This window comes from Botryllus schlosseri, chromosome 15 (assembly GCF_051294905.1).
Source record: "Botryllus schlosseri isolate E-star chromosome 15, Bs_hap1, whole genome shotgun sequence".
NCBI lineage: Eukaryota > Metazoa > Chordata > Ascidiacea > Stolidobranchia > Styelidae > Botryllus > Botryllus schlosseri.
The window spans coordinates 1,717,363-1,744,879 of NC_137250.1; the positions used below are offsets into that span (position 1 = coordinate 1,717,363).

A 27,517-nucleotide genomic window follows, 5' to 3' on the forward strand; every position below is an offset into this window, starting at 1 on the left:
CGCTAGCTTCGAACGGTACTCGATACTCAAAGTGATATTTTCACACTCTGTAAAGTGCATATGTTTCAATTCTCTGTCACAAATTCCGACAATAAATCGTTGGATTCAATAGTAACGATATTGTGATATACTGATTCTACACTTAGTCGTTTCAATTACCCGTTGGGAATCGGGATAATAAAGCATTTTGTATCGGTTATAGCAAACGATAGATTTTAATAATTGCACTGATTGTTGAATGTAATAATACCGATATTGTCGTTTCATCTTTAGTCTTGGTTACTGGAAATATTTTCTGATATCCGCGATACGCAGAGTGATTTTTACCAAGGTGGAGTCATTTTCCTATCAAGAACATTTCAGACACACATAGTTTTACAGCTTAATATGTTAATAACATTGGTACTGAAAAGTCTGTTGCTGTCATAACATTTACCACAACGCCGGGTCTAATTAACGCAAATAATTTAATAATAAAGTAATGATCAACTATTACAAATCTCATATGTCAAATCAATGTGTCAATCCTTATGTTCACAGCATGATAACTTTGAATATAACACCATCGTTCGATTGTAAGAAATGAATTCTCAACTACGTTGGTCGGACTTTCAAATCTCGTATACTCAAACATATTATGTTAATCTCAAGTCGCCGACACTGAGAAGTAATTACTTTTGTCTTACAAAATATACCGAGTAGTAATTAGTTTGTCTTGCAGAATATACCGCGTAGTAATTCCTCTATCTTACAGAATAGTAACGACTTTTCAAGTTGAATAAAAAAAGATGTGTAGGGATATGAATGCAACCAAGCTTGTTATGGATTTTAGGTTTTAGTGATTGTATGGATTCGTGTATGTTTGGCTGTTTTTCATACTGATACTGTTTGAGTTGGTTGGGTAAGTTACAAACGGATTTAGTTGACAATGTTTTCGTGGTTGACTCTTTGAGTATGGTAAGATGGTGAGATGTCGAGACGTAATACTATTTCCGTACACTCAATTACAACAAAACATAACCCGCATTCAAATAAGACGTAAGCTACAAGCGGATTTAAAACTTGATGCTGTTTTGTGGTTGACTCAAGTCAGTAGTCATGTTTGTGTTGATTTCGGGAATGATCATGACGAGTTGGTCGGGTAAATTAGGTAATGTGGTTGTAACTATAACCGTAAAGAGATGCTGACATCCCAATATCTTTTACGCTGTCGTATATGGATTCAATTGTGATAATTTAATTCTCAGTTATTGTTCTGACACTCAAATCTCGTATACTCAAAATATAATATGCCCAAGTCAAATCGTATATGCACCGATTAGTAAATACTCTGTCTTTCAGAATAGTATAACGACCTTTACAGTTGGATAAAAATTATCGGTCCTATGAATACAATCAGATGAATTAATTCAAGTTTGCGAGTTGTACTGATATAGCCAAGTAAGTGAAAACTAGATTTTAAACACTTGTTAATGTTGTGAATAATTCTTTTGAGTATGGTAAGATGTTAAAATGTCTCTTTGACAAACGGAAAGCTGGATCGGGAATAGAGTTGTAATGTTACATTACTTGTTTCAAATCAATGTGTGTATAATATCGAAACGGGACTGTGGGGAAGTTGCTAGTCATGTTTGTCAATCCTATTTCAATTCACACTATGTCAAAGTCAAAATATTTCATTCTGGATTATCTGAATTTACCTTTAGTACATCCGCGAATGGATTCCGACACCGTACTATAACATTCTTAAAAATAAAGACTCGAGGATTTTCAATCAACAATACTGGAATTTTTTTGATAATGTTAGAGTTGACAAATGATTAGTCGCGTGTTTTTGTTAAGAGTTTGATTTCATGTTGATAAAGACAATAACTGTATAATGCGCATACTTGTGATTCTTGATTCTTGTAGAGTTATAGTTGGTATTCATTCTATAGGTGTGAAAACAGCGGTGTGGAATGTGCGAATAATTCAATCTGGCTGAAAGTCGGCGTCAGAAATATTTAGGTTACAGTCGAATCAAAAGATCACGTTAAAAATATTTCTCGAAATAATTAGAATTGTACCGAATTAACACATTCAGATACGAATCAACTTGAGCTGTGTAGTAAGTTTCATTTCAAGTTGACAATTTGACACGTTACTTGTATTATCGCATGGTTCTTATCATACAACTAAAGTCAACCGCGTTCCGAAGTGTCAAACATATAGCGACAGCCAGAAAGTGTCAAATTGTTGGTTTACGAATCACCGTCTGCGCCGGCTCTGTGACAAACTAATTACCGAAATATTACCTTGTGAGCGATCGGTATGTCTGTAACACCAAGTCGCTAAAGATGGTTATGTTCGAGACATTATCTTGTCAGCGATCGCAGGGTTTTACAAACTATTTCACACATAATCGAATTCCTGGAGCCGGATGAATTTTCAGTGACTGGGAAACAGTTACAGAGTAAAACTTCAGATGTGTGTGGAGATCATGCTATCGCATTCTTGATAAAAAGAGCTCAAGGGTTTTCAACCGAGGAATACTTGGATAATTTTGGCGATGATAAAAAAGTGAATGATACGATTGTACGTGTTTTTGTGAAGAGTTTGATTTCAGAGTAATAAACGAATGTGTAAATGTATATACTTGTGATTCTTGTTGCGCCTGTGAACAGCAGACTATTATGTAGGCGCGAAACAGCGAATAAGCCGAAAGTATTATTCAGGTAGCAATCAATAGAGAGGAAAGAGAACACGATCGGTCATTTGACACGACTAAACTACGACATCGTATATCATAATTTACGATCAAACTATTTCACACTGACCGGTCTAGTGTAATAATCGATAGTAGCGACTGGACGAGAAATAAATCAGCGCGCAGGTCGAAATATAGGTCGCACGCGTAATCCTCACAACAAACCACGTTTCCGTCCGCGCGGTTATTGATGGTGACTCGTACATATTCAACACCACGCGAGAGATGTCTATACTCGAAAGTACGAATCATCGCCGCGTCCATAAGAATAACGATATATCATTGTCGCACTCACCGTAATTTGGAATATACACATTAACTAAAGACCAATCACATGACTATTTACTTGATACATATTCAACACCGTGCCGCCGCGCCTATGCCCACAACGTTAGTCAAATCATCTCTCCTGAAAGGTCACCATGTCACCGCGCCTATACCTGAAAAGGTAACCATGCCACCACGAGTTTTCGCGGCACCGTGCCGCCGCAGCCTATACCCGAAAAAGTAACCGTGCCACCCCCGCCATAAGACACAATGGCACCGTGCCACCCCCGCCATAAGAGATAAGGGTCACCGTGCCACCCCCGGTTTTCTCGGCACCGTGCCACCCCGCCCATAAGAACCAATGGCGATGTGCGACCGATCATACTAACTACTCTTGAGTATACGCAAAACTCATGGCATTAACAAAATCGCAATAGGCGCTACACTGAAATTTACAAAATGTGTTTGTATTCTTGCTCAAAGTAGTGATCATGAATTATCATATGAATCTTCTAAAGTAATTGTAATCGTAAAACCAAACTTGCGAAAGTCATTACCATAACAAACGAATATTGTAGGTTGCTTGCTAAATGTATTCCGGAAATATTTGTAGAACGCTCACGACCAAAGAAATCGGAAATTGTCATTCATCAAAGTAAATGTCGTCACAATACTCTGCCACTAAAAGACGTTACTCGTATGTGATTGAATCGCCGGTAATTAATTCGCTAAATCAAACCCTAAGAAATTTCACTCACTTATCGGATATTAAACAGCGTCGCTTAATCGGTGTAGTTCGTTTTTTTCTAAATACAAATCATATCTAGCCAACAGAAAACAATTTTCACTCACTCGGTAATGAAACCAAGTGGTGGGTCACCATTCGATATTTTGTTTGTGTCAAATACTTTGCAATGAACACATTTGAGTGGTTGAGCTTTACATCATCAAGCTGTCATTTTTAAATCAAGATTTCGGTCAACTTGTAAATGTATCATTTAACTAACCGACATTTAGTGATTCGTGAACATACCAAACGATACACATCCACCTCCGATCTTAATTTCCATCATCGTGATAATCGAAGTACATTTCTTTCGAATTCGTAACAACCGACTTTTCTGTGACATGATAAATTTTTGACAAGTTATGCTTAGAAGATTGGCTGCATATCTCGAAAAATAATATACCGCTCATATTGATACTGTTACTCGGTATTTTTCCCGTTGTCGATTTTCAAACGAGTAAAATTTATTACTTGAGTTTCTCCGCTTACTATATGTAAATGTAAACTCAGTCGTCTTTTAACATCACAAATACATTGATAAAAAGTAGGCAATCAAACGCTACAAGTTTAACTTTTGTAGGATGTTATGATTGTAACAACACAAGATAGACACGACTGGAATTACTAATATTCATAATGTTTATGATAAGTGTCGTTACCGATCGTTCACTAACCACGAACCCGGACATCGCAGTCATATCGAAATAGCGCATTGTTATTGTGTGTGTGTGTGTGGCTAACCGCCGATTATGATGGGATGCACCAGAGCGAGTGAGTATGCGATTACACAAATGCATCGGAGTCGTTGTTGGTGTGTATTTTGTCACTGTTCGTTGTAACAATATACAAAAATATCAAATTGGCCGGTGTGGTGGTCAGTTTTAAAAACGAAAATGGTATTGTTACCCCGGGAAAAGATGGATTTCCAAGTGAAAACGGTATTGGTACTCAGGTAAACGACAGATTTCCAAGTGAAAATGTATTGTTACAATGGGTCAACGCCCGATCTCCAAAGGAAAATGATATTTTTACTCAGGTAAACGACGGACCGCCAAGTGAAAATGGTTTGTTGCTCAGGGAAAAAATGTATTTCCAAGTGAAAATGGTTCATTGCTCTGGGAAAAAATAGATTTCCAAGTGAAAATGGTTTGTTACAATGGGTAAACGCCGGATCTCCAAAGGAAAATGATATTTTTACTCAGGTAAACGACGGAACGCCAAGCGAAAAAGGTTTGTTACCCGGGGAAAAATATATTTCCAAGTGAAAAAGGTTTGTTACCATGGGAAAAATATATTTACAAGTGAAAATGGTTTGTTACCCAGGGAAAAATAGATTTCCAAAGGAAAAGGGGTTCGTTACTCTTGGAAACGATAGACCCTCAAGTGAAAATGTATTGTTACTCTGATTGGGCGATAAATCTCCAAAGAATAATGGTATTTTTACTCAGGTAACGGCTGACCTCCAGGTGAAAATGGAAATTTTACTTGGGTAGGTATCGTATGTTTAGTGTCGTTGGTGTTGTTAAACGTTGTCGCCGGTAGCCGTTGGTATACTATTACGAGTGTGAAAAGGATTTACACGTCCTGTGCAGAGTATCGCGATAGTGAACATATTTTTCGAGTGACGAAACAAGATCGCTGTTTAAATTTTAATGCATGCATTTCGATTACCGAGTTGCTGTACAACAGAGATGACTCTACATTAGACCGTGCTGTGTACTTCGATTAAAACCACAAGACCACATGTAAATCTATTCGCGCAACTCGATGATGTTGATATAGTGTTACTAAAATGAATTATTACCTATTTACACAACATAAAAATAACAATTCATGTCGTAGTAAGTAGGTTTCTTGAACTCGTGCTTGATGAAAAAGAATGGTGACAAGTATGCGTTTGTGTTTGGGTGAAAAAGAATTATTTAGAGTAGTGACATTTTGTGACCAACGAATGCAAATCGATCATGATATTACAATATACGCTTTCGTCAACATAACGACTTGGCGTAGAAACACTTTCACGTTTTTTGAATAACTGGTTCTCGAGACCAAACTCGGATGTATACCACAATTGTGCTGGACTTACACATGGTATTCGCATACTGTACACATACAAACTTTTGTGTAGACAACTCTGATGTTTCTGTTAATACTAGTTCTGTGTTGAACTATTTGATTATTAAGATACATGAACATCCATTCAGACAATAAAGTTCTTGAGGTATCGAAACAGTTGAAAGCACCGCCAATCGTTGTACAGGTTCGTAGTATGGGAATATCGTGTATTTTCGTGTACCATGAATATATTTCATATACCTTTGGTAAGAAATGAGTTGCGTGGGGTAATCATACACATCCTACAAAAGTTAAACTTGTAGCGTTTGATTGCCTACTTTTTATCAATGTATTTGTGATGTTAAAAGACGACTGAGTTTACATTTACATATAGTAAGCGGAGAAACTCAAGTAATAAATTTTACTCGTTTGAAAATCGACAACGGGAAAAATACCGAGTAACAGTATCAATATGAGCGTTATATTATTTTTCGAGATATGCAGCCAATCTTCTAAGCATAACTTGTCAAAAATTTATCATGTCACAGAAAAGTCGGTTGTTACGAATTCGAAAGAAATGTACTTCGATTATCACGATGATGGAAATTTAGATCGGAGGTGGATGTGTATCGTTTGGTATGTTCACGAATCACTAAATGTCGGTTAGTTAAATGATACATTTACAAGTTGACCGAAATCTTGATTTAAAAATGACAGCTTGATGATGTAAAGCTCAACCACTCAAATGTGTTCATTGCAAAGTATTTGACACAAACAAAATATCGAATGGTGACCCACCACTTGGTTTCATTACCGAGTGAGTGAAAATTGTTTTCTGTTGGCTAGGTATGATTTGTATTTAGAAAAAAACGAACTACACCGATTAAGCGACGCTGTTTAATATCCGATAAGTGAGTGAAATTTCTTAGGGTTTGATTTAGCGAATTAATTACCGGCGATTCAATCACATACGAGTAACGTCTTTTAGTGGCAGAGTATTGTGACGACATTTACTTTGATGAATGACAATTTCCGATTTCTTTGGTCGTGAGCGTTCTACAAATATTTCCGGAATACATTTAGCAAGCAACCTACAATATTCTTTTGTTATGGTAATGACTTTCGCAAGTTTGGTTTTACGATTACAATTACTTTAGAAGATTCATATGATAATTCATGATCACTACTTTGAGCAAGAATACAAACACATTTTGTAAATTTCAGTGTAGCGCCTATTGCGATTTTGTTAATGCCATGAGTTTTGCGTATACTCAAGTCTAGTTGAATAGGATGCGTCCAGTAAAGATATTCCAAATTGCTTCTGTGTTGATCAAAGTCTTGAAGTGTAAATCCGTAGACTTCACAATGTCTTAGAGAGTGCGACTGGAATTATGTATTGATTGCGCGCTTCAAAGGGTACTCGATACCCAAAGTGATATTTTCACACTCTGTAAGTTGTGTATGTTTCAATGCGCTGTCACAAATCCCGGCAATAAATCGTATCAATTGCTGGATTCAATAGTAACGACGTGTCATTGTGATATACTGACTCTATACTTAGTCGTTTCAATTACCCGTTGCGAATCGGGATAATAAAGCATTTTGTATCGGATGTTCAATGTATGAATCATGGAATTATTGCATCTTTAGCGTTGTCTATCGCAAACGATAGATTTTAATAATTGTACTGGTTGTTGAATGTAATAATACCGATATTGCTGTTTCATCTTTAGTCTTGGTTACTGGAAACAATTACATTTGTAAAATATTTCCTGATATCGCGATACGCAGAGTGATTTTTATCGAGTCGAGTAATTCTCCAATCAAGAACATTTCAGACACGTATAGTTTTACAACTTAATATGTTAAGAACAATGGCACTGAAAAGTTTGTTGCTGTCATAACATTTATCACAACGCCGTGTCTAATTAACGCAAATCATTTAATATTCAAGTCATGATCAACTATAACATATGTCAAATCAATGTGTCAATCCTTATGTTTACAGCATGATATCTTTGAATATAACACCAGCGTTCGATTGTAAGAAATGAATTCTCAACTACGTTGGTCAGACATTCAAATCTCGTGTACTCAAATGTAATGTGTTAATCTCAAGTCACCTGCACCGAGTAGAAATTACTTTCATCTTACAAAATATATCGAGTAGTAATTACTTTGTCTTGCGAAATAGTAACGACTTTTACAGTTGAAAAAAAAAGACCCGTCGTAGGGATATGAATACAGCCGAGCTTGTTACGGACTTTAGGTTTTAGTGATTGTATGGACTCGTGTATGCTTGGGTGTTTTCATACTGATACTGTTTGAGTTGATTGGGTGAGTTACAAACGGGTTTGCTTGGCAAGGTTTTTCCTTGTTGACTCTTTGGAGTATAGTAAGATGGTAAGATGTCGATGCGTAATACTATTTCCGTTAACTCAATTGCAACAAAAAAATAATCAGACAGCTTGTTCAAGGTTTCGACAAATAGATTGAAATATTCCGATTTAACTCATCGCGTCGCAACGCGATCGCGGTATGCACAAGTGGCTGTCAAGTGAGAAATATTTACAACAGGTGCTATTTCATTGATTGACTTGATTGTGTGTAGTAACACATTAAAATATCGCGATAGCATAGTGAAATTATTTACTGAAACGCTATTTGACAAACGGAAAACTCAGTCGTGAATAGAGTTGTAAGGTTTCATTACTTGTTTCAAATCAAGATGCGTATAATCTCTAAATATGACTGGGTTGAAAGTTGGTAGTCATGTTTGTCAATCTATTTCAATTCAAATTATGTCAAAGTCGAGATATTTCATTTTGGATTATCTGAATTTACCTTTGGTACATCCCGCGAATGGATTCCGACGCCGCACTATAACATTTTTGATAATAAGGACTCAAGGATTTTCAATCAACAATAGACCTACCTGATTTTTTGGTAATGCTAGAGTTGGCAAATGATAAGTTGCGTGGTTTTGTTAAGCGTTTGATTTCGCAGTAATAAATACAATTATTGTATGTGCATACTTGTGATTCTTGATTCTTGTTTAGTTAGTTGGTATTGATTTTATAAGTGTGAAACAGCAGCGTGGAATGTGTGAATAATTCGATGCGACTGAAGTTTGAGTCAGCAATATTCAAGTTACGTTCGAATCAACTGATCGCGGTAAATCGATTTCTCAAAGGATTAGAGTTGTACCGGATCAACACATTCAAATACGAATCAACTTGGTTTGTGTAGTGAGTTTCATTTCAAGTTGACAAATTGACACATTGATTGAATATTCTCATGATTCGCATCACGCAACCAAAGTCAACGTGAAACATATAGCGATCGCGAAAAGTATCAAATCTTGGATATTCAAGTCACCGTCCGTGACGGTTCTGGTATTCGGTGCTTATTACTTAATAGGTAATATTCTTATTATATCAGACTCGTGAAATTTAGTTCTGCACCAAACTACCAACATATTACATCGTAGCGATTGCGATGTATGTAACCACAAGTCACGAGAGATGGTTATGTCTTATAGGTGCTATCTTGTGAGCGATCGTAGGATTTTAGAATTATTTCGCACCTTTTTGAATAAGCGTACACTTCACAAAGGATTAGGGTTAGAGTAGAAATAAGTGACAATTTGTCGCTATTCAAGTTACCGACACTGGCGGTCTGTTATTCGTTACTTATTAAATCTTTACGAGTGAAATCAAGTTCTGCGACAGACTGCCTACGAAAATTTCACCGCGTGAGCGATCGATATGCCTGTAACACGAAGCCGCGAAAGATGGCTATGTCCGAGACATTATCTTGTCAGCGATCGCAGGGTTTGCAAACTATTTCACACCTATTTGGAGTGTTAATATGTGAACGCGGCTATTGTTGGTATTGGAATCGCCGTCTACACCGGCTCTGTGGTAAACTAATTACCAAAATATTACCTTGAAGTGATTTCTAGATTTAGCAAACTATTTCACACCTTTTTGCTGAAAGTACGACATGCCGTCCGCAGTCTATAAACGAAAGTACGAATCATCGCCGCACCCATAAGAATAACGATATATCGAAGTCGCGCGCGCCGTAAACGTTGGGAATAACTCAAATCGGTCATATATAATAATATTGAATATACATGCTAAGTAATGGCGTCACTGTTTACTATACTTGATATTCGACACCACCTCACCAGAGATCCCTATACCCGTAACGTTATCAGACAGGTCATCGACACAACGTATACCTGAAAGAGTGGTATCACCGACGATACGGCAGGTCATCAGCGATAGGGACTCGAAAAGGGTGGAGTCACCAACACGAGTTTTCACGGCAGGTCATGAGCGAGCCCTATACCTGAAAGGGTGGGTCACCAGAGATCCCATAAGAACACATGGCAGGTCACCAGCGGAAGGGGGGTCAAAAGGGTGGGGTCACCAACACGAGTTTCGCGGCAGGTCACCAGCGGGCCCATAAGAGCCCCATGCAAAAAACGTTGGTTCGCGAGCGATCGCATACACTACTATCGAATGTGGCCCGTTAGCTGAAAAGGTTGGCCAGCCCTGCGGTAGAGAGATGTATCGATTCATCGGTGTTGTGAATATTCAACGAAAACCGGGCAACATTGTCGTTCGTGGTTCCCATATTCAACTTTGAATACATCGCTTTTGTGCTGTTCATTGTTGTATCGATAGCATCAACGGTATAGTTGATCGAATAACCATGTATTAGGACGAATACACGAGTGTTTGCACGTTGGATCTCCAACTCTTCTGTTGAACAAAGTCGAATTTATTGATCACTCGTTGCAAGATTGGAGATTATCAAAATTAATTTGTAATATAATAAGGTGTGCCAAATCACTGGTATCAAAATTAACGGCTCTGATAATGTTACCTCTGGATCAAAACCTGCAATATTTCTCAATATTTGTACAACGACACACTACATGTAATGTCATACGCCTCATTTACACAAATACTTGGTGTGACTAAAAAACGTGAAGAAATTGATATGTGTGAAGGTATATGCATTGGTATTTTTCATGGAAGCAAACAAGGTTTATGAATGAACATGTTTAGTTTGAATATTGATCATTAGTTTATCGATTCAGAGTGAATATATTTACAAACTTTCTCATATTGGTTATCCGATATTGAATGATTTTGAGCGATATGCATTGAATAATAACGAATAACACATCATATCCGTGTACCTATAATCTGTGTATTGCTACCAAGAAAACTCACAAGCATACAACCCGAGTTGCTAGCACGATGGTGAGCATGAATTCATTCTCGAACGAAGATCGTTACCGTTACCCAAGTATCTGCCAGGTAACAAAATTGTTACTTCAGACATATTGACGCTGGAAAATAAAATCAAAGCACGAATCCGAACAAGAACATAATCCACTAATCGAACCCTGTATTATTCACCACATTTCTAAAACATTCATGTCGGTGTACAATATCACATTGTTATTGCATGCTGGTAACCGATAATTCTGACGCGGTGCACCCTGGAACAAGTAAATAACCTATGCGGTTAAACAAATATACTGAAATCGATTTGATGTATGTTTCTTGCGACTGTTCGTTGGATAATTAATCTGAAACTGACAGAAATCAATGACAAAATACCAAATTGTTGGTTGTGTATGGTTACAAGAATATGATCGCCAAACGAAAATCGTATCTAGAAATATACTTATGGAAATGCAAGATGTGACTCTACAGAAGGTTAGTACAATCATGGGACTTGTTCAACGCTGTCGCTTTTACGCCGACTATGGTTACCGTTAGTATACTATCCGGAGTGAAAAATATTTGCACGTCCCATACACAGTATTGATTTGCATCATCGCGAGGGCGCGAACACTGAACATATCACACATATGATGAAACAAGATCGTTATCCAAATGCGAATCTGTATATTACATGTTCGGCTTGAGCATCGCAAAAGAGATGCACTTTTTCGGAAATGTCGTTGCATGACTCGTTCTTTTGAACTCCACTGAATATCACATGTGAATCGGATCGAAACATTTCAACTCTTTATAAAATACGTAAATTCGGTTTAATTTTATATTTCTTTTAGAATAATATCAATAATAAAATAATTGTTACCTATATCTGTACAACAAAATCAGAATATTGGTTGCAACTGGTAAAAGCTCTTGTTGAGTTGTGTGTTCGGTGAAAATGATATATTGGACATATGCTTCGAGGTTGGTGAAGAAAATCTAATAGTCAATATCGTGATACCTTGTGATAAAACACAGAAAATAGACTCGTGGTTTCAATTAGGTTGTGACTGATACGCTTTAATGTATGTTTTAAGAGACTTTGACGCTCAAGAAACACTTTCACGTTATTCTACAGTTCGATTTATACAAAATACTCACTATACGATTTAGCGCGAGTGTGTAAAGAACACCGAGTATATATTTTTCAAAAGCAACTGTCTTCTGGTTGTTTTTGATGCGAGTACAATCATTCGATAGCCATCCACTTCCCTTCATTAACGTAGCTTGTTCTGTGTGTTAGATTTGTGCGGCATGGGTCGAATACATATCTACTGTTATGTAGGAGAAACTACATGATTGCGATTACATTGACAGATCTGTCAACCAGTTACTATGGCTTTGTGTCACGAAAGACGCCACGATAACATGGTAGACAATTTTTGTTTTGTCAAAAAATGTTTCAATGCCGATGTGAGTGCAAAATGGGAATATCAGGACGATATTTTCGCGAATTTTACACGTCGCGCTGAGCCTGAAACACCACATGTTTATGAGGGGAGCACATCATGGTTGCCGGTATTAATTTAGCCACACTAAAATCATGCTTTAAAATATTCCTCATGGAAATTTTACATAACGATAACTAAATTTTGTAGAATCACGGGTCTTGGTATACGGTGTTTTCAACTCATCGGGTCGCGCAAGATATATACTTGTCGTTAGTATGAAATATCATTGTCGGGCAGGATTTGTGTGTCTTACATAGAGTGTTTATCTGATTTACCAATACAGTGAACATATTATTTATGGGAACGAGATAGTTGTGAATCGCGAAAGAAGAAAAGGTTTACAGAGTAAAGCCCTACAACCAACCAAGTGACGGATTTGCAGTATTTTGTTATAGAGTATACTCATTCATTTTTCTGTACCTTGGATGTTGTGACCTAAATAACTACTTGGTATAAAATCAGTTTAGTGTGACAATTCGTATCCGCCACAGTTGAATGTTTATCCACCCCGAAATGAACCATTCTTCTAAACATAAGTTTTTCAAAATTCTTCGTATCGTAAAAAAATGTGGTTGTTACAAATTCGGAAAATGTACTTCTATTGACGATAGAAATTAGGAACAATGCAATACTTCGGAATTGACTGTTTGTCGTATGGCATGTTCATCAATCACTAAACGAAAACGATAGTGATTTGTGATTAGAACTCGGTTAGGTGAACGACACAGTAACAGATTCGTAGGTTTGATGTAATCTTAATTCACCGACGAAAGCTTGATGTGATAAACCTCGATCAACATTCGAGTGGGGCAATTTTCAAAATATGTGTCGCAGGAAAATATTGAATGAAGACTTACGCATTCGTTTCATATTTCAAGCGTGTGAAATGTGAAATTTGTATCTAGAAAAACTATCCATACGACGGGACACATGTTGGGAAATGTCCATAATGCGACGAGTGAGTAAAATAAACCTTTAGTTCGTTGTGATCCGATTATTCTCATGTCACGCAAAAACAACCAATGTATTATACAGTGTGTGTAATTTTGCTGAAATGATTGCGTAATAAATAATAGTAATAATCACGTCGGTTGTTACCATCGATGCTTTAGCTTTAATCTACTAAGTGAAATATTCAAATATGTGCGGTATGTTGACAGCTCAGTGATACTCTCGGGGTCTTGTACTGCTAAGTCATGACTGATGTTGTCTAGAATTCAACCACGTCCAAGTAAGATCTTTTAGTGAATAAGTTTTTTGGTGAAAATTACTATACCGAATGGAAATGGAGAAAGTTATATCAATAGTACTAATGAACAAACACATTTACCATATTTCCACGTAGGTTGTGTTTCTGATTTCTTTGATAGTGCGTGTTCTACAAATAACTCACGTCTATCCAACTAAGATAACGGTAACAAAACATTTTCGAAATTGATTTTGTGATGATCATCGTGTTTCTGAAATGGTGCGAACGGATTAGGCAATAATCAAGCGGCGGTATGTCAATTCACAGTGTGATATCTTGAAACCCGGTATGCGCGTAAGTGTTTCAATTCTCGCCACACACTCTAATAATAAAATATTGCACATTGAACCGATTGTTAAATGTATCAATAAGGACTTGCCAAAGAAAATTATTAAAATATGTTTTGTGTTGGTCTGTAAATTCAACATTAACCTAATTGTTGCTTTACATTTGACCCTGGCGATTACAACTGACCGATTTGTAAAATCTTAGCAAGCACATTATAAAATTCTGTAATACATACAGAGGTGAGTAATGGATTAATACCCAATCAAGAATATTTCATTACGAAATTCGAACAAATACGTAATTTTACATCGACAACTCTAGCGAGTTTAATACGATGCAGTGTAATTGGAAAAATCGATTCGCGGTTGTGTTAGGTAGATTCACAAACGGAGATGGTAATAACGATGTTTTCAAAAATTTTGTTGTGCAACTTTTTTGTAACTTCGTTACAACGCATTCGTGATGAATTGTCAAATATAAATGATTTGTTTTATTCAAATAAAAAATACTTTGCTTCGGGGTCGCATAAATGTAATTTGTATGAATGACATAGACAACAGCGAATCTATTTCTGCAATTTGAAATGACACTTTAAACAAAAGGCCTGACGACTTGTATTTTAATATTGACAAATGCGTTGATTAGTATGACCAGTCTACAAAACCACGATAATGTTTTTATTGCGTGTCTGTTATCATCTAACAAATGTCTGATTTGATTCAAGTGTTACGATTAGACGTTATTTTTCACGGTTGGAATAAAACGAAAGTTCGTTGAAACACCATACTTACGAGTTCAATAATATTCTCTATCGATGAATGCGAATAATCAAACAGCTATCAGCAGAATTCAAAAATTGAGGCTGTTTTGTGGTTAACTCACGCCAGTGACCAGGTTTGCGTCGATTTCAAGAATGATCATGACGAGTTAGCCCGATAAATTAGTTAATGTGGTAATAAATAAATTAGTTAATGTAGTAATAACTATGTGGTAAAGAGTTGGCGACATTCAAATATTTTTTGCGGTGTAATATTCGGATTCACTTGTGGTAATTTAATTTTCAGTCCCTGATCGGACAAGTATTCAAATCTCGTATACTCAGAGTATAATATGTTTACGTCAAGTCGTATATGCACCGATTAGTAAATACTTTGTCTTACAGAATAGTAACGAGTTTTACAGTTGAATAAAAAGATGGGTCATATGAGTACAGTCAAGATGAATTATTCAAGTTTGCAAGTTGTAGTAATATAATCAAGTAAGCCAAAATTGGGTTCATGACTTGTAAATGTTGTTTGTCAATATCTTACCACACTCAAAGAACTTATTCACAAAGATATTGAAACATTGGGATGTACTAGCGCTTCTAGCGCTTCATTTCCATAAACTCAGTTGCAACAAAAATAATTATAGACCAATGATAAAGTTGTAAGTTTCAACGTTCTGTTTCAAGTCATTGTGTGAATGATCCGACAAACACGCCATTAACATTTCTAATATTATTGATATAAGACATCACCATATTATCCTGATGTCAAGGCGGTAAATTAAAATATTCGGATACAATTCAGCTTCACTTGTAGCGCCAGTGAGATTTCGAGTTGGTAAATTAACACATTGATTGAATATTATCATGATTCTAATGACGCAACTAAGGTCAATCCTATTCAATAAGCGTGAAAACTTATAGCGACTGTGTGGAAATCGAAAACAGAGCCGATGGTCAAGTCAAGTAATATTCAGTTTCAAAAAGAATAAACTCCTAAAAAGATTGGAGTTATACCGACAATTGACAATTTGTTGGTATTCATGTCGCTGCTGTTGTGGTTCTGTTATTCGTCACGCTTGTTAGTGATGATTTTACAATTATTTCACACCTATTTGAGTATGCGGTAACCTTACAAAGGATTAGGGTTAGGACGAAAATAAGTGACAATTTATTGCTATTAAAGTTACCCACACTGGTGGTTCTGTTAGTCGGTATTTATTAAATCTTACGGGCGAAATCAAGTTCTGTGACAAACTGATTACTAAAATTTCACCGCGTGAGCGATCGGTATGTCTGTAACACCAAGTCACTAAAGATGGTTATGTCCGAGACATTATCTTATCAGCGATGGTGGGGTTTGCAATATATTTCACATTGAAGTGTTAGCTTGTGAGCGGGGTTCTGATTGGTTTTCAAATCGGCGGCTACGCCGGCTCTGCGCCGGATTATTTACCAAAATATTACCATGCGAGTAATTCCTATGTTTCACGCCGAATATGTAGCTCACGCTTTTCGTGTCGCTGCTGAATACTAAATACTGCTGAATGTAATAGCACTGACTGAACTAGTGTCATAATCGATGTAGCACAAAACATCCAGCTGCACAAGAAACAATTCAGGATGTGAGCGCGCAGGATGCCAGAGTCATTTGTCACACGATATATACGTCGCGCTCGAAAACAAATCCTCTTGCACAACAGGTCGTATTTCCGAATTTCCTGTCTCTGCTTATTTATTATATTTTGCGAAACGATATCGGGCGCTTTCAGCGTGTCACACAGGTCAAAATGCAGTGTTTGTGACTCCAAAATGCAGCATTTTCAATTCAGTAAGTGTTCAATTGTTTATTATATTTTACGAATCACAAAATCTTTGTTTATCTTTTATATTCCCACATCACCGCCGGGCAATTCCACTACTTACGAGGCCATTAGTTGAACAGTGAAAGGGGTGTCTTGATGACCAATAGCAATTGCCGTTCCGAAGTAAGGTCAGCTTCATGATGTTAGGGAGCTTATTCGCGTTGGTCCGCAAAAACTCGAAATGCAAATTGCCGATGCTGCTTATCCTTTGTGATACGGCCAGAAAACTCCTCAAACAAGGCAATGGAACGTTAAACTTGGTAGCCCGTGACAGCCAATGTGCTGATAAAAGCTTTTGCGGCAATGATACTAGGTTGATTCTTCCTCTAAGCTAGTGGTACTCAACAATGGATCCGCGAAGATTTTTCGGGGGGTACGCAAAGCCTCAAAATAGTAGATAACCTAATCTGTATTCTTTTTTTAAAAATCGGAAAATCACGAGGCAGTTTCGCTTCATTAAGGTCAAAATATCAGAAGTATGATTTTTTAGGTCAAAATCTTCCGTTTTATAGGTAAAAAATCGCCCTAATTATGAGTAATGAAAACGTATGAACTGTATTCGTTCGGTTTAAATCATACCAGAGGTTCATTAAAGTGAGCACTGAGCAGTCTATAAAACAGAGGTATAGGGATTGATTACTAACTAACAGTTTGAAGACAACGTAAATTCTGATCCATTCGTCTGTGGTTGATTCATTTGTGATATAACAATGGAGGCTCAATAAATCGCACTGCACGTAAATTGGCAAAGACATTTGAATGACCATCTTATCGCGGACTCGGACAACGTAAATTCAATAGGTACAGTGATATTTAGTCGACACAGATCACTTGATGACTTCAAATTGACTAGAAATTTTTTCTTTCGGTCACAAGTTATTCAGCTTTTCTGAAAGGACGAGTTAAGTAAAGTCATTCTTTCGAAGTAACTCGAGTGAAGTCAAGTCATGTGAAAGAGTTGAAACTGCGTACCTATAATGCATGACGGTCACTGCCATCCATCTGCTGTACAGAGGCGTCAACAGGTTTACTATAACTGCGAATTGACTGAACGCTTCCACAGGCAATGCTTATCGACATGACGTCATTTGTCGCCGTATAGGTGTTGTCCAATAACCATTCCGGCACTATTTTTCATCCACAAGCCACCGGCCTATCGACTTACCATATTAACGAACCAACCAAGGTTTACTGATAAACCATAACCGATTCTTTTATAACCGCCTCTCCACTTCATGAAGAAGTAATAGCAAAGTTAATCGGTTTCTTGGGTCACCTAGACCGAGACGCTCAGAAAACGACATCAGTTTCCCAATATTATGAGGCTTTACAAAGAGATGGTTTCCCAGTAAGAAAATTATCCGGCCGTCGACACTTATGTCGATTGGCATGTATTGGCGGCCGCTAATATGCAAATTGAATTTACGAATTCACTACCTAATTAATGAGAGGTTCTAATTATACTTGAAATTTTCTTCGCACTACGCTCGGTTCAATGCGAATTGATTTTTGATTCAAATATAACTCGAAACAATAACTCCAACCAAGGTTTACTAATATACCATAACCGATTCTTTTATAACCGACTCTCCCCTTCATGAAGAAGTAATAGCAAACTTAATCGGTTTCGTGGGTCACCTAGACCGAGACGCTCAGAAAACGACATCAGTTTCCCAATATTATGAGACTTTACAAAGAGATAGTTTCCCAGTAAGAAAATTATCCGCTTGTCGACACTAATGTCGATTGGTATGTATTGGCAGCCGCTAATATGCAAATTGCATTTACGAATTCACTACCTAATTAATGAGAGGTTCTAATTATACTTGAAATTTTCTTCGCGCTACGCTCGGTTCAATGCAAATTGATTTTTGATTCAAATATAACTCGAAACAATAACTTCATATTGGTAATTTATTCGCTAAACGCTTTTTAACTGACTCTCATCAGTAGCGATCGTCAGTGATAGGGTGAATCAAATTCGAAATTATTTCTGTATGACGTAATAATAACAAAAACAAACAACTAGTATACGGACAAGATACGGTAGCAACAGTACATAACAAACGCTAACGAGTACATATTCGGTTATAAATAACCGAGAACACAACACACAACATTAATGAAATATTCGCCCCACAGTAGGCCTATGGATACGAACAGCATGAAAATGATGCAACAATAAACAAATACTGATCAGTGATCGTATTCTCATCACGACGGAAATTTTTCTCTGGTAGGCGTAAGTTTAGGCGAATCCAATATATTCACACTAAATCGACAATCCTAATGGAATGTCAACAAATAACAGCATCCAACAAAGGGGACGAATGGCAATTGACCCACCCAAAGATGTAGCACTGCGTTATTAACGACTCTAAATTCTCGAAGTCACCCACTGCATCAACTCTACTGGTGAATTTGATAACATGGGCTAAGAAAGTATAAATATTTGATAGAATTATGTTAAACCATACTAACATTAATGACGACATTCACTCAAGAATATGACTAGAAACCGAATCTTGTGACTATTCATAAAATGACTACTCATGACGTAGAGTTATCAAAAAGTGGCTGTTAAACTGCGTTACCCATTTTTATCTTGATAATGGACTCATGCGGCCCGCGGCCTCTACCAATTTAGAAAAGTGGGGTGGCCCGATACCCGTTTTGAGTCGGTGACCCCGGGGTTATGATATATACAGTTATGAATGAATATTTTCACAGTGATGGAACGGATGAGCCAACGCAGCCAACGCATGCCACAAGTGATGATCGTAATATAACGCTGTGTAGAGGAAAAAGTACGCTCCGGGCACTACTTTGTGTTCTTCCCTTGGACTTGGAGAAATACAGGGATCGATTGTGCAGGGACGGTAAATATGAATCAGTTTAGCTGCCTCTTTGTCGTCGATGTAGGTAGAACGATAATGATTCCATTTGAATATAAAGTAGTTTTATACATCGGGACTGTATCTTATGAGTCAGTGGTCGGGAAGCTATTGGTCGCGAGGCATATATGGCTCTTTGCACTTAATTTATCAATATTGCAGCAACTTGTTAGTACATTTACATCAGGATCAGAATCAGAGTTGGATCAATTACAATATTTCAATTCAATTACAATTATAATTACTTCCTTGCATGTTAAATTACATTACAATTAAAATTACTCAATGCTATAAATGTCAAATTACAATTACAATTACTGCTAAATATGTAATAATTACAATTATAATTACAAATACAATTAATTTCAAACAGGTAATTGATTCAGTAAAGAGGTGTTCTTTGACAACCGTACCGACGTAATTTGCAACAATCTCGAGCTATTCATGTTTCATTACTGATATGTAGAATACCCTTCAATTAAAAGAACTCGAACGTATTCGAACTATTCCTAATCATGAGTACTGAAAACTACAAGCACAGAAAAGTGTTTCAAGCGACTGTTAAGAACCAAAGGTTTGAGCGACTAACAGGGAATAGGCTACAGGATAGTAAATGAAATGTAGAGCTGAGTCGAACGATTAGGCTACTCAGAGCTGAGTCAGGATAATGAAATGTAATTGGTAAGGCGTCAGCGATAAGGATGATACCGATAAGGTGCGTAAAATTAAAATAAATGCAAAAGTAGAGAATCTCATGATAACTAAGAATTACAATATTTTGGTTCGCATATACATTTTCACTTGCTCGGAAACTGTTCGATTGCATTTGATGAAAAGTGGGGTGCGAAATTTTTTGGCCCCAGTAAATTAGGCCAAGACTGGGATACATCACTACAAATGCATGATAAAGTTTGATGAAGCTTCAGTTTGAAACTTGATTTTTTTCTGCTATTGTTGCAACAAGCCTCGGTACTGGTCAGAGATTAAGAAAAACTTTGACCGTGGTGTAGGAAATGGATCAGCACAGGTTTCAGAAGAGTTTAGTTGCTGTTCATCCATTTTTGAAATATTAGGATTTAGTTTAGGCCACTGGTTCTCTAACTTTTTCTAAACACGCTCCCCTTTATGACAGGGAATATTTCGTGCCCCCTTATATCGTCATAGCACACAAGGAAACCAGAAAGTTAGCAATTCTTACATATAGTTTGATGGTATGGAAGGTTATGACTGTTGATGAGAGAATTCTCCCATACGAAATTCAGACTATACACCGAAAAATAACCATAAAACGAAGGTTAATCGGGCCAAGCGCGGAAAAGATTTCAGTACACCGGAGCGTCGCGAGTAGTAGATATAGGCCGATTATAGGCAGCCAATGAGCGATCGCCACGTGTCCAGCCACGCCCACTTTCAAATTTAAATAATCCCGCGTATTTTGTTTTTCAATATTTTTTTCTGTCTCGAATTTCTGTGGATTATGAGAACGGTTACTCTCCGGGAATTGAACCGAGGACCTCCCGACTCAGATATGAAAACATGCCTTCTCCTGGAATCACAACTGTAACCATTACACTACCGCGCTCGCTGAGAAATTCCGTCCGTACTGAACCTTTAATGCCGAATGAAAACGGCTCCTCTCCCTGACTCGAACCGAGGACCCTACGACTTGTAGAACAGAACCTTAACCATTACACTATCGCGCTCGCTGCCAATCCCTGTCTGTATTGAAGCTTTTAAAAAAAGGTTGTCTAATAAGGCACAAGCATTGAAAACACATTTGTTATTGGTGCGACAATCACCATATATTTTTCGGGATATCCACATGATAATGGTCCCTATTGACCTCAGAAAAGGATTCAGGTCCATTTTCCGGCCTCAAGAAAGCTACCATTAAATTAGAGATGACTACCGTACGCTTCCGAGCCCGCGCTCTCAATTGTAAGGCTAGGCGACGAGTGTACCAGTACCATTACAGACGTACAACGAACGATCAATGTAAGTGGCTCTGTAAATCATTAGCAATAATAAGCGACGGGTGTGCCATCAACATTATAGACGTACAAACGAGCATATTCAACTAGCATTGATGCTTTATCGATTTAGCGCAGTATGTGTAGCTGGATGCTAACCAATTCGCATTTAACAATGCGACCCGCGCACAATTATGTAGCCCGATTATCGTTGAATATTGACGACCCCAATAAATCGAATGAGCTCTTTTCCGCAGACATCTATGACACAGCTGTCAGTCCAGTGGACACGAACTTGAGATTCCGTGGGGTTAAATTCCGCATCAAATAAGATCAGAGCGCCTTTTCTCGCTTTCAGGATTTGGACTGATGCGTCCGGCCTATGTCGCAACACTACAATATGTGGTAACACGAACCTGTGCACACGTACAGTTGTTATTTGTAGTGTCATCGTCGCCCGCCAATGCGATAAACTCCCAACGGCTGACACATTGGTCTTCAATCTAATACCAGCATATTTTTTGTAGGTCGAAAACAAGGGTAATTTAATTGCAACTAAAATGCCTGCGGCTTGTTTTGGCTCAAGAGTCGAATGCAACATATGAATCCATTCGCGTTACGCACTATAGCCTATTTAGGATGATGAGCCAAAACGCGTAGGCGAGGACATGGAGATAATAACTAGCCTATATATTTAGAACAAATCAAGCATTGATTTCACGATAACGTATTCGTTATAACGTCATAAAAATTTAGCGAGTTTTATAAGCTGCTTATCCTCAATAACCAATTTGCGGAAATTAGTGAAGAAGTGGATTGTACAGATTCTTAGAACTGCACGACAATCTGGTTATAGATTTGCTGATGCTACCTGCTGCCAGCATCATAACCAAGCAACCTTTACCTACCCGTCAGCTAATGTCTTACTATGTAAAACATGCATTCTGCACGTTCTTCCGTGTAGACGAACGTAATTTACCGATGTCCTAAATATTCAATTAATTCGGTTACTTTATGTGGCAGCTCATAATTTGAAATCAGCAACGACTTCATTACATTACAAAGTCTTACAGTTTTCGTTACTTCTTGCTCGTTTCTTTACTGCAAAAAGCGTTTATATTCAACTCGTCGCATTTTAGATTGCTTCGAGTCGTGGCGATAGTTATGAATAAGTTAATATTGTGCCTACTGCCCAGTGCACCTATAGATGCGGAATCGACTTAACACGCGCATGGATCGCTTATTTCAAATAAATCGCATAAAGTAATAAACGTGGTGGAGTTGTCAATCTAAAATCACATTAATGACACGAAATGAGTCATCGCCATTTTGAATTTATGATATGTTTATAAACTACATTTGAAAATGCGTGGGCCCCGAAGTCAGGTTATTGCAACAGCTATAAAAAAAAGTAACATAGTGAGTTTAATTAGGTCGATAAAATATTATATATTTTGCGAATACATTTCATCCATATCTACAAATATATCTTGATGCTATCGTGAGCCACTAAAATGTTCTCCGCATGCGATCTGCTAACCGTAGTTTGCTCATCCCTGGTTTTAATCGTAATCTTTCGAGTAAGTTCTGTTGGTAGGCAAGCCCTACCAGAATATATTTTGATAAAGGCAAGAGTAAATCGTTATCGAGCACCTTTCGTTATCAACTTCTTCAGTAACTCAAAATCGGTGACCGATCGCGACCTCTCGGAATAAATGAACAACATGCAATATGAACAGGACATGAAGCTACGATGTCCGATAATTCCTTTCAATTAAAGTAGAAGTATAGCCATTTCCGACCGAGTAAAACGTTACTCGGCATTGCGCTCTCGATAGTAGTGAGAAATGACATTCGTTTACTTTCGATGATATCCAACATACGGACTCATGTCGAGGGCAATTTTTAGAACTCTAATATCGCATAGCCTAACTTTGCAATATTTTTCGATTTATTTAGTCATGTTTTCCTTGCGATAGCCATTCAGCATCGCGAAAATTCATAGTACAATTTAGAATAAACTGCTAACTTTTATCAAGGTCTTTGAAAAGTACTTTTCAACTTTTAACTATCATAACATAGTAAACTTCTACTCAAGTACGAGAAGTAGCGATTGTAAGGTGATTAGAAAATAAGTATTACGGGCCCAGTTTTGCCTAAAACCTAAATCGCAACACGTTATCTGATCCATTCCGAATGACGAGATTAAATATCCCTGAAAAATGAATAATATTCATAATATTCACATTGCTATACATAAAATTTGCTCTGACATTGCCCATAGTGACCATTTAGAATTGGATAGTAAAGGAGTCGAAATTTCTTCGATGCGCCTAGTGCACTAATTCGAGTGCTGAAATCCGAATCGAAAAATTTGTTATAATGATTCGAGTCGAGTAGTAAAATTTAATTAGCGAGCACTGAAATTACAGTAATATAGTTATATCACCGATACGAAATTTGGTAGCCATTTCCCCGGAATAGTAATCAGTCCGAAACATTATGATAAATGGATAAGGTTGAAGAAATATAAAAATATCATCAATGGCGTATGTATTATGAAACTGGAAATATTGTATTTGCGGTAGCACGCAATTGGTTTCCAATTCGTAATTTCGACCGCATCGGCAGTTTTTTCATAAAAATAACTAAACAAATACTTTGATACTAACTTCAAAATAACGCAAATCTCTTAATGAATGTCCCTTGAATAGTAATTAATCCAAAACATTATCATGCAAGGTCCGAGAAACATAAAAATATCATTAATGTGGTATGCATTGTGAAACAGGCAATATTTTCTTTGCGGTGACCAGGGAATACGTTCTAATTCGTAATTTCAACCCCATCATCATTCTCTCATAATAATGAATTAGCAAATCCTTGGATCCTAATTTCCAAAGTAGCTTAGATATCTGAATGAGCTCTGACTCGCTGTTATCTTCAAACCATGGAATTATTACGAGTATCACCATCGCTCACTGAAGAAAGGGTTGAAATTATATCCGGGGCATATTCCTTGGCCAGGAATTTTATCATGTACGAACTAGACGGGCCGAGCGTTAAAGCAAATACGAAAGCGGAGGCAACCTTACGGCGAGTTAGTGATGAAATCTTCGAGCGACATCGAACTGTCGTAAACGCAATCTCTAAACGTCTCCGATACAGTATTGTTGAAGTCGACGAAAAATATGAAGAATATTCTGCGGAAGAGCGGATGTTCCTGATGATAGCTGACGAAATTTTTAAAGATACCCAAGAGAATTGGGGTCGGATCGTATCTGTGTTCGTGCTCGGTAGCATTCTTGCTCGCAAAAACGAGGATGAGCATCACGGTGATAATATAGAAGGTATCATACAGTCAGTCGGGAATTACATTGGTAGTAGAAGGCGAAAGTGGATAGCGGAAAATGGAGGATGGGTAAGCGATTTTACATGGCCTGATAAGGATTTGGCAATTATCATTTAGCTTGAGGTACTGTGTATCTGCTCTCGAGAGTCCATACCATCTATCGATAATGAAACTTAGCTTGCACTTCACAATTCGGTTTTCAATTTACATTTTGTCATAAGGCACAGTACTTTACATTCCAAGCGCTCCGAACTTTGAATTACCTAGCAAGTACGGTAACTTTCCTCTGCAAGATTAGGAAGGCTTACATTCTTTTGTTTGTTTCAGGACAGTTTTGTAGGATTTTTTGATAACGCAGCTTTCGATGATAGTAAAGTTTGGAAGAGGCTCTTGCTTGTTGGAATTGGACTGACGTCTATTGCAATGGCAATAACAAGATCATAGATAGTCATTTGCCGTACATCATGTAATGTTTTTTAAATAATATATTTCTTCGCCGTTTAATTACATAAATTTTACTGTAGGACGGATGCAGTTTCTTCTGAGATTACATTAAAGATTGCTCCATAAAACCGTCTTTATCTGGAACATTTTCATTTTTCAAATCTATACAGCTACGTAAGGAAATTGCTAGGTTATCTAGAAAACGCCGCAGGTCAAATTTGATCCAATTCCGACCATAGTAGCGACAAGGAGTTATGACAGCTCAAAATGATCCATCTTTCGAAGCCAAATATCGTTGGTTCTCCACGACCAAATATCGTGTTCTATAAATATTGTGTATATGGAACAGATATAAATGTTGCTATTTTATTGTTATTTGCGAAGAATACTTTGCTCAGTAATTAATTTCACGGGGATTCTAAACCTCAATACATACAAGTGAGCAAAGTTACATTAACCTGCGTTAACCTGTAGTGTTATGTAACTACCTACAATTCTATCAAGACGTAGCGGACACGACAAGTAATATGGAGTGAAGGAATAAGGGCGCGAAATTCCAATGTATAGATGCATATTTAGGCGGAATTATCGTCTTACCGGACGAATGCAATTGTTTCCTTAAAGTTTTCCTGTCTACGCCATCAAGCGCGGTAAGATCAGTTTGAGTTGGCGACATTCAGGATGATATTTCAAGAGGCTCTGAATGATAGTCACATATTCCTCGTCGATTCTTGTTCTATCGCTGTCAGTGAGGTCGAATACCTTTAGCTGTTCATTGAATAATTGAATATTAGGCGGTTTAGGTCAATTTCATAAACGAAATCCGAATTAAATTGCTTTATTGAGAACCATGAGAGAGCAGAAAGAACTTACTGTAGTGCATCGCTTGCCCATCTCTTCACTAAGATTCCTGATTTGCATGGAAAGCATCTTGCAATTACTCAGGTTGAATTCTTCAACGCGGGTTTTGTGCAGGATTTCAGTTACTGTTTTGTAGCAGGAGGAAATGTCGGGATTTCTACTCAAATCCAGCGAATGCAGCTAAAACACAGTGTGATGTTCAGATATTTTACGACGCTACAAACCACTCAGTAGCTGTAATAATAATATTTATCGACGACAGAGCAATATTATCAATTTCTCCGCCTCATCGCAAAACTGGTGTAATACAGAAAATAATGAACGTCTATAGGATATCGAAGAAACGGCGGAAACTAGCATTAATATGAATGAGCGATGGAAAATCTTTCACTCATAAGCAAGGACACTTTCATCAGCAGACGTGATCAGGAATGCCTTATTGATGATAAATTCGCTCGCTAAATGCAATGCCATGCCTGACGTTGCTTGGAACTCGCATTAGTTGCAAACTATGCTTGATTATTTCACTAGTAAGAAAACAAAACAGATCTAGCTAAAATGGATCACCTCATGATTACCGAGACCATTGTTCAACGACGTTAATGAATGTTCATCCAATTCGCAAGCTGAAAGTCGAACTGCCTTCGTGTTATGCCTTTTCGCGAAACGTCCGATTTCTTGAAATCCTACCGGTTCCAAATCCGTATTGTAACTTAGATCGAGTTTATCAACCTACAAAATACAGCAAATTATTCTGAAAACGACACACAAAATTGCGGAAACGAGTGGCTACCTCGATTTCACCAAAACATTCAAAAGCATGAATTTCCTCCGGTGTGAGGTCGCATCCTCTCATCACAAGAGTAACCGCTCTGTCTTTACAAAATAAGGGCGGCAGTGCAGCCATACACTCTTCATCCAGACGATTATAACTGATGTCGAGATATTGGGGCTAAACGAATATGGGAAACTGACAACTTACGACCAGAATTAATCGGGGATGAAGACAAACATTACAAACTTATAACAGAGAAATGTTGATTAGCCAGTCACGTCATAATAGTTTGGCGAAATGTTCTGAGATTAAAATAGAATTTCTGTGATTCGTCTCAAATGGACTCTTTGCAAGCAGTCATAAAGAATGTGACTATTGACCACTACTGAACAACAATCGCTCAAGACAAGATCCATATACCTTACTGTTTTTGACCTGCAT

General features: G+C 37.4%; 1 protein-coding gene and 2 long non-coding RNA genes across 4 annotated transcripts in view; all 3 read right to left on the reverse strand.

Annotated features, from left to right (window-relative positions):
* The window catches only part of LOC145457025 (uncharacterized), a 335,179-nt gene that overhangs the window by 294,117 nt on the left and 13,545 nt on the right, over nt 1-27,517 (reverse strand). The gene's annotated exons all lie outside the window — the stretch shown is intronic.
* The window catches only part of LOC145457021 (uncharacterized), a 438,806-nt gene that overhangs the window by 208,128 nt on the left and 203,161 nt on the right, over nt 1-27,517 (reverse strand). The gene's annotated exons all lie outside the window — the stretch shown is intronic.
* On the reverse strand, nt 1,079-3,277 carry LOC145457655 (uncharacterized). Its single transcript, XR_013920951.1, has 2 exons — nt 1,207-3,277; nt 1,079-1,165 (listed from the first exon to the last, which is right to left on the reverse strand). It is a non-coding gene; the product is annotated as an uncharacterized LOC145457655 (long non-coding RNA).